This window comes from Hemiscyllium ocellatum, unplaced genomic scaffold, assembly GCF_020745735.1.
Source record: "Hemiscyllium ocellatum isolate sHemOce1 unplaced genomic scaffold, sHemOce1.pat.X.cur. scaffold_1801_pat_ctg1, whole genome shotgun sequence".
NCBI lineage: Eukaryota > Metazoa > Chordata > Chondrichthyes > Orectolobiformes > Hemiscylliidae > Hemiscyllium > Hemiscyllium ocellatum.
Genome location: NW_026867883.1, coordinates 65,598 through 78,697, shown reverse-complemented (window position 1 = coordinate 78,697; position 13,100 = coordinate 65,598). Strand labels below are relative to the sequence as shown.

At 51.5% G+C, this 13,100-nt stretch overlaps 7 non-coding genes across 7 annotated transcripts; all 7 read right to left on the bottom strand.

Annotated features, from left to right (window-relative positions):
- Positions 1-371: 371 nt before the first annotated feature.
- LOC132810652 (U2 spliceosomal RNA) lies at positions 372-563 on the bottom strand. Its single transcript, XR_009642987.1, has one exon. It is a non-coding gene; the product is annotated as a U2 spliceosomal RNA (small nuclear RNA).
- A 1,824-nt stretch (positions 564-2,387) lies between these two features.
- On the bottom strand, positions 2,388-2,579 carry LOC132810651 (U2 spliceosomal RNA). The gene has a single exon (XR_009642986.1). It is a non-coding gene; the product is annotated as a U2 spliceosomal RNA (small nuclear RNA).
- A 1,820-nt stretch (positions 2,580-4,399) lies between these two features.
- On the bottom strand, positions 4,400-4,591 carry LOC132810650 (U2 spliceosomal RNA). The gene has a single exon (XR_009642985.1). It is a non-coding gene; the product is annotated as a U2 spliceosomal RNA (small nuclear RNA).
- Positions 4,592-6,418: 1,827 nt separating this feature from the next.
- Positions 6,419-6,610, bottom strand: LOC132810649 (U2 spliceosomal RNA). The gene has a single exon (XR_009642984.1). It is a non-coding gene; the product is annotated as a U2 spliceosomal RNA (small nuclear RNA).
- Positions 6,611-8,437: 1,827 nt separating this feature from the next.
- LOC132810660 (U2 spliceosomal RNA) lies at positions 8,438-8,628 on the bottom strand. The gene has a single exon (XR_009642995.1). It is a non-coding gene; the product is annotated as a U2 spliceosomal RNA (small nuclear RNA).
- Positions 8,629-10,449: 1,821 nt separating this feature from the next.
- LOC132810648 (U2 spliceosomal RNA) lies at positions 10,450-10,641 on the bottom strand. The gene has a single exon (XR_009642983.1). It is a non-coding gene; the product is annotated as a U2 spliceosomal RNA (small nuclear RNA).
- Positions 10,642-12,459: 1,818 nt separating this feature from the next.
- LOC132810646 (U2 spliceosomal RNA) lies at positions 12,460-12,651 on the bottom strand. Its single transcript, XR_009642981.1, has one exon. It is a non-coding gene; the product is annotated as a U2 spliceosomal RNA (small nuclear RNA).
- Between the last annotated feature and the right edge of the window lie 449 nt (positions 12,652-13,100).

Genomic DNA, 13,100 nt, shown 5'->3' with positions numbered 1-13,100 from the left:
TCACCCCACCCCCCGCCACCGCCGTACCATCGGTGGGATACGTTCCAAGAACGACCGCAGAAGCCCAAAACGGCAGACAAGGGCAAATCCATTCATTTAAATTGGCAAGTTACCTTCCTGGCAGGCCCCTGGTTCCAGAATGTTCCCTGTAGCACGTTGGGGTTACCCCTGTCCTGGCTTTCTGCGTGCTGCACCTTCATCAGGTAACTGCAGAGCAGGTTCATAAGACAGAAAAACCCGTAACAAAAGACGATAGTTTCCTGCAACTGAAAAGACAATAGATGCAACAATCACTGACTGCCATCAACACGGCAAACTAGCAAAGGCAAGAGATTCACATTGCATTCACCTGCTTTTGAACTTGGGTAAGCGTTGGGTGCACCATTCCTGGAAACACTGCAATACCAGGCTGATACATGGAGAGGACAGAGCAAGCCCTTAAGCCATCTCCCTGCTCCAAAAATCCATTTAATACAAACACTCCCACCTTCGGGAGATATCAGCGATTAAACTGATAAGAACAGAAACTACACATATTCCAAGCCAAAAGGCCGAGAAGCGATAGCACATTAATACTCCAACGGTGGAGGTCATATTTGCCGACTATCCTTTCCATCAGTTTGATGATATTCAAAGTTCCTTTATTCCCTTACCGTCTACCTTCCTTCCAAGATATCCAACCAGACCGGAAGATCACTCTGCAGCAGTCGCTGTGCTTTCCCCGTGCTTTTCTCTCCATCTGTTACGTAGCCGCGTAGGTCGCGCTGACGACCAATCAGATGGCACGGGCCGGAGCCACCGCACGTCAGGTCGACTGCAGAGAGGTTTCTCCCGGTGATCGGGGACAGCGGCGGCGGCAGGGTCATTCATTCCCCCGGCAGGGTCATTCATTCCCCCGGCATCTACAAGATTCACCAGAATTCCTCAGGCAGCACCTGCAAACCCATGGCCAACGCAGCCTCGAAGGATGACGGCAGCAGATCCACGGGAACACCACCATTCGCAAGTTCTCCCCCCCCCCCCCCCCCCGAGACACTCGCTGTCCTGAATTGCAAATATGTCTTTGTTCCTCCGGTGTTACCGGGTCAAAATCGGGAATCCCCGCCCAAACAGCATCGCGGGGCTACCGACAGCACTTGGACTGCAGCGGTTCGAGAGAGCAGCTCACCACCAGGCTGATCTCGGCATGGGCGAGAAATGTTGGCCTTGACGGAAAGATCCTATTCATTGCCTCCCCTTGTGTTGGTGTAGCTTGCCCATAAATGCCAATCATCGTTTCCCTCACGTACAGGATTCGCTCCTCGGCATTCCGCATCAATCCGAAAAGTTGCGAAAAGCGAATTACGTCCGTGCACCCTTTCTTTATCGTCCACTCTCAATATCCTCTCTACTTGTATCCGACTCTCTGGAGAATGGGAGGGAGCTGATCTCCCCGTGTAAACATGTCACGCTGCAAGCGCGCCTCATCACCACCAGCAGCTCGATTCGACATCTCCGTTCACATTGCTGCAGATCGCTGACAACATTATAATCCGACCCAGTTGACAAACTGACAACTGTTTCGCTACTTGCACCGCAAATGATGACAAATCGTTCCAAATCGTACGGGTGGCACAGTGGATCAGTGGTTAGTACGGCTGCCTGGTGGCACCAGGGAGCTGAAGCCAGTTCCAGCCTTGGGCGATCGTCTGCGTGAATAATCTTTACGTACAGACGTAGCTACTAAAGCAGGTCGCTTCCGTACAGTAGTTTGCGAAGAAACAAACAGAGATGGGGGTTTCACTCTATTCAGGAAACAGACCAAAGACATTTCTTTCTTGTTCAAGAAAATATTAGGATAAATTTGTTGCCTCGGGGGTGGGGGGGGAGGCGGGGGGGTTGGGAAGGGGCTGTGGGGGCTGATCTGATAGCCATTTGACATTGGCTGAGTCATGGGATCCCACAACCTGATTTGACTGTGTTAAAAATCCCACAACACCAGGTTTCAGCCCAACGGGGGTTCTTTGAAATTACAGCAGTCACCCCACCCCCCGCCACCGCCGTACCATCGGTGGGATACGTTCCAAGAACGACCGCAGAAGCCCAAAACGGCAGACAAGGGCAAATCCATTCATTAAATTGGCAAGTTACCTTCCTGGCAGGCCCCTGGTTCCAGAATGTTCCCTGTAGCACGTTGGGGTTACCCCTGTCCTGGCTTTCTGCGTGCTGCACCTTCATCAGGTAACTGCAGAGCAGGTTCATAAGACAGAAAACCCGTAACAAAAGACGATAGTTTCCTGCAACTGAAAAGACAATAGATGCAACAATCACTGACTGCCATCAACACGGCAAACTAGCAAAGGCAAGAGATTCACATTGCATTCACCTGCTTTTGAACTTGGGTAAGCGTTGGGTGCACCATTCCTGGAAACACTGCAATACCAGGCTGATACATGGAGAGGACAGAGCAAGCCCTTAAGCCATCTCCCTGCTCCAAAAATCCATTTAATACAAACACTCCCACCTTCGGGAGATATCAGCGATTAAACTGATAAGAACAGAAACTACACATATTCCAAGCCAAAAGGCCGAGAAGCGATAGCACATTAATACTCCAACGGTGGAGGTCATATTTGCCGACTATCCTTTCCATCAGTTTGATGATATTCAAAGTTCCTTTATTCCCTTACCGTCTACCTTCCTTCCAAGATATCCAACCAGACCGGAAGATCACTCTGCAGCAGTCGCTGTGCTTTCCCCGTGCTTTTCTCTCCATCTGTTACGTAGCCGCGTAGGTCGCGCTGACGACCAATCAGATGGCACGGGCCGGAGCCACCGCACGTCAGGTCGACTGCAGAGAGGTTTCTCCCGGTGATCGGGGACAGCGGCGGCGGCAGGGTCATTCATTCCCCCGGCAGGGTCATTCATTCCCCCGGCATCTACAAGATTCACCAGAATTCCTCAGGCAGCACCTTGCAAACCCATGGCCAACGCAGCCTCGAAGGATGACGGCAGCAGATCCACGGGAACACCACCATTCGCAAGTTCTCCCCCCCCCCCCGAGACACTCGCTGTCCTGAATTGCAAATATGTCTTTGTTCCTCCGGTGTTACCGGGTCAAAATCGGGAATCCCCGCCCAAACAGCATCGCGGGGCTACCGACAGCACTTGGACTGCAGCGGTTCGAGAGAGCAGCTCACCACCAGGCTGATCTCGGCATGGGCGAGAAATGTTGGCCTTGACGGAAAGATCCTATTCATTGCCTCCCCTTGTGTTGGTGTAGCTTGCCCATAAATGCCAATCATCGTTTCCCTCACGTACAGGATTCGCTCCTCGGCATTCCGCATCAATCCGAAAAGTTGCGAAAAGCGAATTACGTCCGTGCACCCTTTCTTTATCGTCCACTCTCAATATCCTCTCTACTTGTATCCGACTCTCTGGGAGAATGGGGAGGGAGCTGATCTCCCCGTGTAAACATGTCACGCTGCAAGCGCGCCTCATCACCACCAGCAGCTCGATTCGACATCTCCGTTCACATTGCTGCAGATCGCTGACAACATTATAATCCGACCCAGTTGACAAACTGACAACTGTTTCGCTACTTGCACCGCAAATGATGACAAATCGTTCCAAATCGTACGGGTGGCACAGTGGATCAGTGGTTAGTACGGCTGCCTGGTGGCACCAGGGAGCTGAAGCCAGTTCCAGCCTTGGGCGATCGTCTGCGTGAATAATCTTTACGTACAGACGTAGCTACTAAAGCAGGTCGCTTCCGTACAGTAGTTTGCGAAGAAACAAACAGAGATGGGGGTTTCACTCTATTCAGGAAACAGACCAAAGACATTTCTTTCTTGTTCAAGAAAATATTAGGATAAATTTGTTGCCTCGGGGGTGGGGGGGGAGGCGGGGGGGTTGGGAAGGGGCTGTGGGGGCTGATCTGATAGCCATTTGACATTGGCTGAGTCATGGGATCCCACAACCTGATTTGACTGTGTTAAAAATCCCACAACACCAGGGTTCAGCCCAACGGGGTTCTTTGAAATTACAGCAGTCACCCCACCCCCCGCCACCGCCGTACCATCGGTGGGATACGTTCCAAGAACGACCGCAGAAGCCCAAAACGGCAGACAAGGGCAAATCCATTCATTTAAATTGGCAAGTTACCTTCCTGGCAGGCCCCTGGTTCCAGAATGTTCCCTGTAGCACGTTGGGGTTACCCCTGTCCTGGCTTTCTGCGTGCTGCACCTTCATCAGGTAACTGCAGAGCAGGTTCATAAGACAGAAAACCCGTAACAAAAGACGATAGTTTCCTGCAACTGAAAGACAATAGATGCAACAATCACTGACTGCCATCAACACGGCAAACTAGCAAAGGCAAGAGATTCACATTGCATTCACCTGCTTTTGAACTTGGGTAAGCGTTGGGTGCACCATTCCTGGAAACACTGCAATACCAGGCTGATACATGGAGAGGACAGAGCAAGCCCTTAAGCCATCTCCCTGCTCCAAAAATCCATTTAATACAAACACTCCCACCTTCGGGAGATATCAGCGATTAAACTGATAAGAACAGAAACTACACATATTCCAAGCCAAAAGGCCGAGAAGCGATAGCACATTAATACTCCAACGGTGGAGGTCATATTTGCCGACTATCCTTTCCATCAGTTTGATGATATTCAAAGTTCCTTTATTCCCTTACCGTCTACCTTCCTTCCAAGATATCCAACCAGACCGGAAGATCACTCTGCAGCAGTCGCTGTGCTTTCCCCGTGCTTTTCTCTCCATCTGTTACGTAGCCGCGTAGGTCGCGCTGACGACCAATCAGATGGCACGGGCCGGAGCCACCGCACGTCAGGTCGACTGCAGAGAGGTTTCTCCCGGTGATCGGGGACAGCGGCGGCGGCAGGGTCATTCATTCCCCCGGCAGGGTCATTCATTCCCCCGGCATCTACAAGATTCACCAGAATTCCTCAGGCAGCACCTTGCAAACCCATGGCCAACGCAGCCTCGAAGGATGACGGCAGCAGATCCACGGGAACACCACCATTCGCAAGTTCTCCCCCCTCCCCCCCCCCCCGAGACACTCGCTGTCCTGAATTGCAAATATGTCTTTGTTCCTCCGGTGTTACCGGGTCAAAATCGGGAATCCCCGCCCAAACAGCATCGCGGGGCTACCGACAGCACTTGGACTGCAGCGGTTCGAGAGAGCAGCTCACCACCAGGCTGATCTCGGCATGGGCGAGAAATGTTGGCCTTGACGGAAAGATCCTATTCATTGCCTCCCCTTGTGTTGGTGTAGCTTGCCCATAAATGCCAATCATCGTTTCCCTCACGTACAGGATTCGCTCCTCGGCATTCCGCATCAATCCGAAAAGTTGCGAAAAGCGAATTACGTCCGTGCACCCTTTCTTTATCGTCCACTCTCAATATCCTCTCTACTTGTATCCGACTCTCTGGGAGAATGGGGAGGGAGCTGATCTCCCCGTGTAAACATGTCACGCTGCAAGCGCGCCTCATCACCCCCAGCAGCTCGATTCGACATCTCCGTTCACATTGCTGCAGATCGCTGACAACATTATAATCCGACCCAGTTGACAAACTGACAACTGTTTCGCTACTTGCACCGCAAATGATGACAAATCGTTCCAAATCGTACGGGTGGCACAGTGGATCAGTGGTTAGTACGGCTGCCTGGTGGCACCAGGGAGCTGAAGCCAGTTCCAGCCTTGGGCGATCGTCTGCGTGAATAATCTTTACGTACAGACGTAGCTACTAAAGCAGGTCGCTTCCGTACAGTAGTTTGCGAAGAAACAAACAGAGATGGGGGTTTCACTCTATTCAGGAAACAGACCAAAGACATTTCTTTCTTGTTCAAGAAAATATTAGGATAAATTTGTTGCCTCGGGGGTGGGGGGGAGGGCGGGGGGGTTGGGAAGGGGCTGTGGGGGCTGATCTGATAGCCATTTGACATTGGCTGAGTCATGGGATCCCACAACCTGATTTGACTGTGTTAAAAATCCCACAACACCAGGTTTCAGCCCAACGGGGTTCTTTGAAATTACAGCAGTCACCCCACCCCCCGCCACCGCCGTACCATCGGTGGGATACGTTCAAGAACGACCGCAGAAGCCCAAAACGGCAGACAAGGGCAAATCCATTCATTTAAATTGGCAAGTTACCTTCCTGGCAGGCCCCTGGTTCCAGAATGTTCCCTGTAGCACGTTGGGGTTACCCCTGTCCTGGCTTTCTGCGTGCTGCACCTTCATCAGGTAACTGCAGAGCAGGTTCATAAGACAGAAAACCCGTAACAAAAGACGATAGTTTCCTGCAACTGAAAAGACAATAGATGCAACAATCACTGACTGCCATCAACACGGCAAACTAGCAAAGGCAAGAGATTCACATTGCATTCACCTGCTTTTGAACTTGGGTAAGCGTTGGGTGCACCATTCCTGGAAACACTGCAATACCAGGCTGATACATGGAGAGGACAGAGCAAGCCCTTAAGCCATCTCCCTGCTCCAAAAATCCATTTAATACAAACACTCCCACCTTCGGGAGATATCAGCGATTAAACTGATAAGAACAGAAACTACACATATTCCAAGCCAAAAGGCCGAGAAGCGATAGCACATTAATACTCCAACGGTGGAGGTCATATTTGCCGACTATCCTTTCCATCAGTTTGATGATATTCAAAGTTCCTTTATTCCCTTACCGTCTACCTTCCTTCCAAGATATCCAACCAGACCGGAAGATCACTCTGCAGCAGTCGCTGTGCTTTCCCCGTGCTTTTCTCTCCATCTGTTACGTAGCCGCGTAGGTCGCGCTGACGACCAATCAGATGGCACGGGCCGGAGCCACCGCACGTCAGGTCGACTGCAGAGAGGTTTCTCCCGGTGATCGGGGACAGCGGCGGCGGCAGGGTCATTCATTCCCCCGGCAGGGTCATTCATTCCCCCGGCATCTACAAGATTCACCAGAATTCCTCAGGCAGCACCTTGCAAACCCATGGCCAACGCAGCCTCGAAGGATGACGGCAGCAGATCCACGGGAACACCACCATTCGCAAGTTCTCCCCCCTCCCCCCCCCCCCGAGACACTCGCTGTCCTGAATTGCAAATATGTCTTTGTTCCCCCGGTGTTACCGGGTCAAAATCGGGAATCCCCGCCCAAACAGCATCGCGGGGCTACCGACAGCACTTGGACTGCAGCGGTTCGAGAGAGCAGCTCACCACCAGGCTGATCTCGGCATGGGCGAGAAATGTTGGCCTTGACGGAAAGATCCTATTCATTGCCTCCCCTTGTGTTGGTGTAGCTTGCCCATAAATGCCAATCATCGTTTCCCTCACGTACAGGATTCGCTCCTCGGCATTCCGCATCAATCCGAAAAGTTGCGAAAAGCGAATTACGTCCGTGCACCCTTTCTTTATCGTCCACTCTCAATATCCTCTCTACTTGTATCCGACTCTCTGTGAGAATGGGGAGGGAGCTGATCTCCCCGTGTAAACATGTCACGCTGCAAGCGCGCCTCATCACCCCCAGCAGCTCGATTCGACATCTCCGTTCACATTGCTGCAGATCGCTGACAACATTATAATCCGACCCAGTTGACAAACTGACAACTGTTTCGCTACTTGCACCGCAAATGATGACAAATCGTTCCAAATCGTACGGGTGGCACAGTGGATCAGTGGTTAGTACGGCTGCCTGGTGGCACCAGGGAGCTGAAGCCAGTTCCAGCCTTGGGCGATCGTCTGCGTGAATAATCTTTACGTACAGACGTAGCTACTAAAGCAGGTCGCTTCCGTACAGTAGTTTGCGAAGAAACAAACAGAGATGGGGTTTCACTCTATTCAGGAAACAGACCAAAGACATTTCTTTCTTGTTCAAGAAAATATTAGGATAAATTTGTTGCCTCGGGGGTGGGGGGGGAGGCGGGGGGGGTTGGGAAGGGGCTGTGGGGGCTGATCTGATAGCCATTTGACATTGGCTGAGTCATGGGATCCCACAACCTGATTTGACTGTGTTAAAAATCCCACAACACCAGGTTTCAGCCCAACGGGGTTCTTTGAAATTACAGCAGTCACCCCACCCCCCGCCACCGCCGTACCATCGGTGGGATACGTTCAAGAACGACCGCAGAAGCCCAAAACGGCAGACAAGGGCAAATCCATTCATTTAAATTGGCAAGTTACCTTCCTGGCAGGCCCCTGGTTCCAGAATGTTCCCTGTAGCACGTTGGGGTTACCCCTGTCCTGGCTTTCTGCGTGCTGCACCTTCATCAGGTAACTGCAGAGCAGGTTCATAAGACAGAAAACCCGTAACAAAAGACGATAGTTTCCTGCAACTGAAAAGACAATAGATGCAACAATCACTGACTGCCATCAACACGGCAAACTAGCAAAGGCAAGAGATTCACATTGCATTCACCTGCTTTTGAACTTGGGTAAGCGTTGGGTGCACCATTCCTGGAAACACTGCAATACCAGGCTGATACATGGAGAGGACAGAGCAAGCCCTTAAGCCATCTCCCTGCTCCAAAAATCCATTTAATACAAACACTCCCACCTTCGGAGATATCAGCGATTAAACTGATAAGAACAGAAACTACACATATTCCAAGCCAAAAGGCCGAGAAGCGATAGCACATTAATACTCCAACGGTGGAGGTCATATTTGCCGACTATCCTTTCCATCAGTTTGATGATATTCAAAGTTCCTTTATTCCCTTACCGTCTACCTTCCTTCCAAGATATCCAACCAGACCGGAAGATCACTCTGCAGCAGTCGCTGTGCTTTCCCCGTGCTTTTCTCTCCATCTGTTACGTAGCCGCGGAGGTCGCGCTGACGACCAATCAGATGGCACGGGCCGGAGCCACCGCACGTCAGGTCGACTGCAGAGAGGTTTCTCCCGGTGATCGGGGACAGCGGCGGCGGCAGGGTCATTCATTCCCCCGGCAGGGTCATTCATTCCCCCGGCATCTACAAGATTCACCAGAATTCCTCAGGCAGCACCTTGCAAACCCATGGCCAACGCAGCCTCGAAGGATGACGGCAGCAGATCCACGGGAACACCACCATTCGCAAGTTCTCCCCCCCCCTCCGAGACACTCGCTGTCCTGAATTGCAAATATGTCTTTGTTCCTCCGGTGTTACCGGGGTCAAAATCGGGAATCCCCGCCCAAACAGCATCGCGGGGCTACCGAAAGCACTTGGACTGCAGCGGTTCGAGAGAGCAGCTCACCACCAGGCTGATCTCGGCATGGGTGAGAAATGTTGGCCTTGACGGAAAGATCCTATTCATTGCCTCCCCTTGTGTTGGTGTAGCTTGCCCATAAATGCCAATCATCGTTTCCCTCACGTACAGGATTTGCTCCTCGGCATTCCGCATCAATCCGAAAAGTTGCGAAAAGCGAATTACGTCCGTGCACCCTTTCTTTATCGTCCACTCTCAATATCCTCTCTACTTGTATCCGACTCTCTGGAGAATGGGGAGGGAGCTGATCTCCCCGTGTAAACATGTCACGCTGCAAGCGCGCCTCATCACCACCAGCAGCTCGATTCGACATCTCCGTTCACATTGCTGCAGATCGCTGACAACATTATAATCCGACCCAGTTGACAAACTGACAACTGTTTCGCTACTTGCACCGCAAATGATGACAAATCGTTCCAAATCGTACGGGTGGCACAGTGGATCAGTGGTTAGTACGGCTGCCTGGTGGCACCAGGGAGCTGAAGCCAGTTCCAGCCTTGGGCGATCGTCTGCGTGAATAATCTTTACGTACAGACGTAGCTACTAAAGCAGGTCGCTTCCGTACAGTAGTTTGCGAAGAAACAAACAGAGATGGGGGTTTCACTCTATTCAGGAAACAGACCAAAGACATTTCTTTCTTGTTCAAGAAAATATTAGGATAAATTTGTTGCCTCGGGGGTGGGGGGGGAGGCGGGGGGGTTGGGAAGGGGCTGTGGGGGCTGATCTGATAGCCATTTGACATTGGCTGAGTCATGGGATCCCACAACCTGATTTGACTGTGTTAAAAATCCCACAACACCAGGTTTCAGCCCAACGGGGTTCTTTGAAATTACAGCAGTCACCCCACCCCCCGCCACCGCCGTACCATCGGTGGGATACGTTCCAAGAACGACCGCAGAAGCCCAAAACGGCAGACAAGGGCAAATCCATTCATTTAAATTGGCAAGTTACCTTCCTGGCAGGCCCCTGGTTCCAGAATGTTCCCTGTAGCACGTTGGGGTTACCCCTGTCCTGGCTTTCTGCGTGCTGCACCTTCATCAGGTAACTGCAGAGCAGGTTCATAAGACAGAAAACCCGTAACAAAAGACGATAGTTTCCTGCAACTGAAAAGACAATAGATGCAACAATCACTGACTGCCATCAACACGGCAAACTAGCAAAGGCAAGAGATTCACATTGCATTCACCTGCTTTTGAACTTGGGTAAGCGTTGGGTGCACCATTCCTGGAAACACTGCAATACCAGGCTGATACATGGAGAGGACAGAGCAAGCCCTTAAGCCATCTCCCTGCTCCAAAAATCCATTTAATACAAACACTCCCACCTTCGGGAGATATCAGCGATTAAACTGATAAGAACAGAAACTACACATATTCCAAGCCAAAAGGCCGAGAAGCGATAGCACATCAATACTCCAACGGTGGAGGTCATATTTGCCGACTATCCTTTCCATCAGTTTGATGATATTCAAAGTTCCTTTTTCCCTTACCGTCTACCTTCCTTCCAAGATATTCAACCAGACCGGAAGATCACTCTGCAGCAGTCGCTGTGCTTTCCCCGTGCTTTTCTCTCCATCTGTTACGTAGCCGCGTAGGTCGCGCTGACGACCAATCAGATGGCACGGGCCGGAGCCACCGCACGTCAGGTCGACTGCAGAGAGGTTTCTCCCGGTGATCGGGGACAGCGGCGGCGGCAGGGTCATTCATTCCCCGGCAGGGTCATTCATTCCCCCGGCATCTACAAGATTCACCAGAATTCCTCAGGCAGCACCTTGCAAACCCATGGCCAACGCAGCCTCGAAGGATGACGGCAGCAGATCCACGGGAACACCACCATTCGCAAGTTCTCCCCCCCCTCCGAGACACTCGCTGTCCTGAATTGCAAATATGTCTTTGTTCCTCCGGTGTTACCGGGTCAAAATCGGGAATCCCCGCCCAAACAGCATCGCGGGGCTACCGACAGCACTTGGACTGCAGCGGTTCGAGAGAGCAGCTCACCACCAGGCTGATCTCGGCATGGGTGAGAAATGTTGGCCTTGACGGAAAGATCCTATTCATTGCCTCCCCTTGTGTTGGTGTAGCTTGCCCATAAATGCCAATCATCGTTTCCCTCACGTACAGGATTTGCTCCTCGGCATTCCGCATCAATCCGAAAAGTTGCGAAAAGCGAATTACGTCCGTGCACCCTTTCTTTATCGTCCACTCTCAATATCCTCTCTACTTGTATCCGACTCTCTGGAGAATGGGGAGGGAGCTGATCTCCCCGTGTAAACATGTCACGCTGCAAGCGCGCCTCATCACCACCAGCAGCTCGATTCGACATCTCCGTTCACATTGCTGCAGATCGCTGACAACATTATAATCCGACCCAGTTGACAAACTGACAACTGTTTCGCTACTTGCACCGCAAATGATGACAAATCGTTCCAAATCGTACGGGTGGTACAGTGGATCAGTGGTTAGTACGGCTGCCTGGTGGCACCAGGGAGCTGAAGCCAGTTCCAGCCTTGGGCGATCGTCTGCGTGAATAATCTTTACGTACAGACGTAGCTACTAAAGCAGGTCGCTTCCGTACAGTAGTTTGCGAAGAAACAAACAGAGATGGGGGTTTCACTCTATTCAGGAAACAGACCAAAGACATTTCTTTCTTGTTCAAGAAAATATTAGGATAAATTTGTTGCCTCGGGGGTGGGGGGGGGAGGCGGGGGGGTTGGGAAGGGGCTGTGGGGGCTGATCTGATAGCCATTTGACATTGGCTGAGTCATGGGATCCCACAACCTGATTTGACTGTGTTAAAAATCCCACAACACCAGGTTTCAGCCCAACGGGGTTCTTTGAAATTACAGCAGTCACCCCACCCCCCGCCACCGCCGTACCATCGGTGGGATACGTTCCAAGAACGACCGCAGAAGCCCAAAACGGCAGACAAGGGCAAATCCATTCATTTAAATTGGCAAGTTACCTTCCTGGCAGGCCCCTGGTTCCAGAATGTTCCCTGTAGCACGTTGGGGTTACCCCTGTCCTGGCTTTCTGCGTGCTGCACCTTCATCAGGTAACTGCAGAGCAGGTTCATAAGACAGAAAACCCGTAACAAAAGACGATAGTTTCCTGCAACTGAAAAGACAATAGATGCAACAATCACTGACTGCCATCAACACGGCAAACTAGCAAAGGCAAGAGATTCACATTGCATTCACCTGCTTTTGAACTTGGGTAAGCGTTGGGTGCACCATTCCTGGAAACACTGCAATACCAGGCTGATACATGGAGAGGACAGAGCAAGCCCTTAAGCCATCTCCCTGCTCCAAAAATCCATTTAATACAAACACTCCCACCTTCGGGAGATATCAGCGATTAAACTGATAAGAACAGAAACTACACATATTCCAAGCCAAAAGGCCGAGAAGCGATAGCACATTAATACTCCAACGGTGGAGGTCATATTTGCCGACTATCCTTTCCATCAGTTTGATGATATTCAAAGTTCCTTTATTCCCTTACCGTCTACCTTCCTTCCAAGATATCCAACCAGACCGGAAGATCACTCTGCAGCAGTCGCTGTGCTTTCCCCGTGCTTTTCTCTCCATCTGTTACGTAGCCGCGTAGGTCGCGCTGACGACCAATCAGATGGCACGGGCCGGAGCCACCGCACGTCAGGTCGACTGCAGAGAGGTTTCTCCCGGTGATCGGGGACAGCGGCGGCGGCAGGGTCATTCATTCCCCCGGCAGGGTCATTCATTCCCCCGGCATCTACAAGATTCACCAGAATTCCTCAGGCAGCACCTTGCAAACCCATGGCCAACGCAGCCTCGAAGGATGACGGCAGCAGATCCACGGGAACACCACCATTCGCAAGTTCT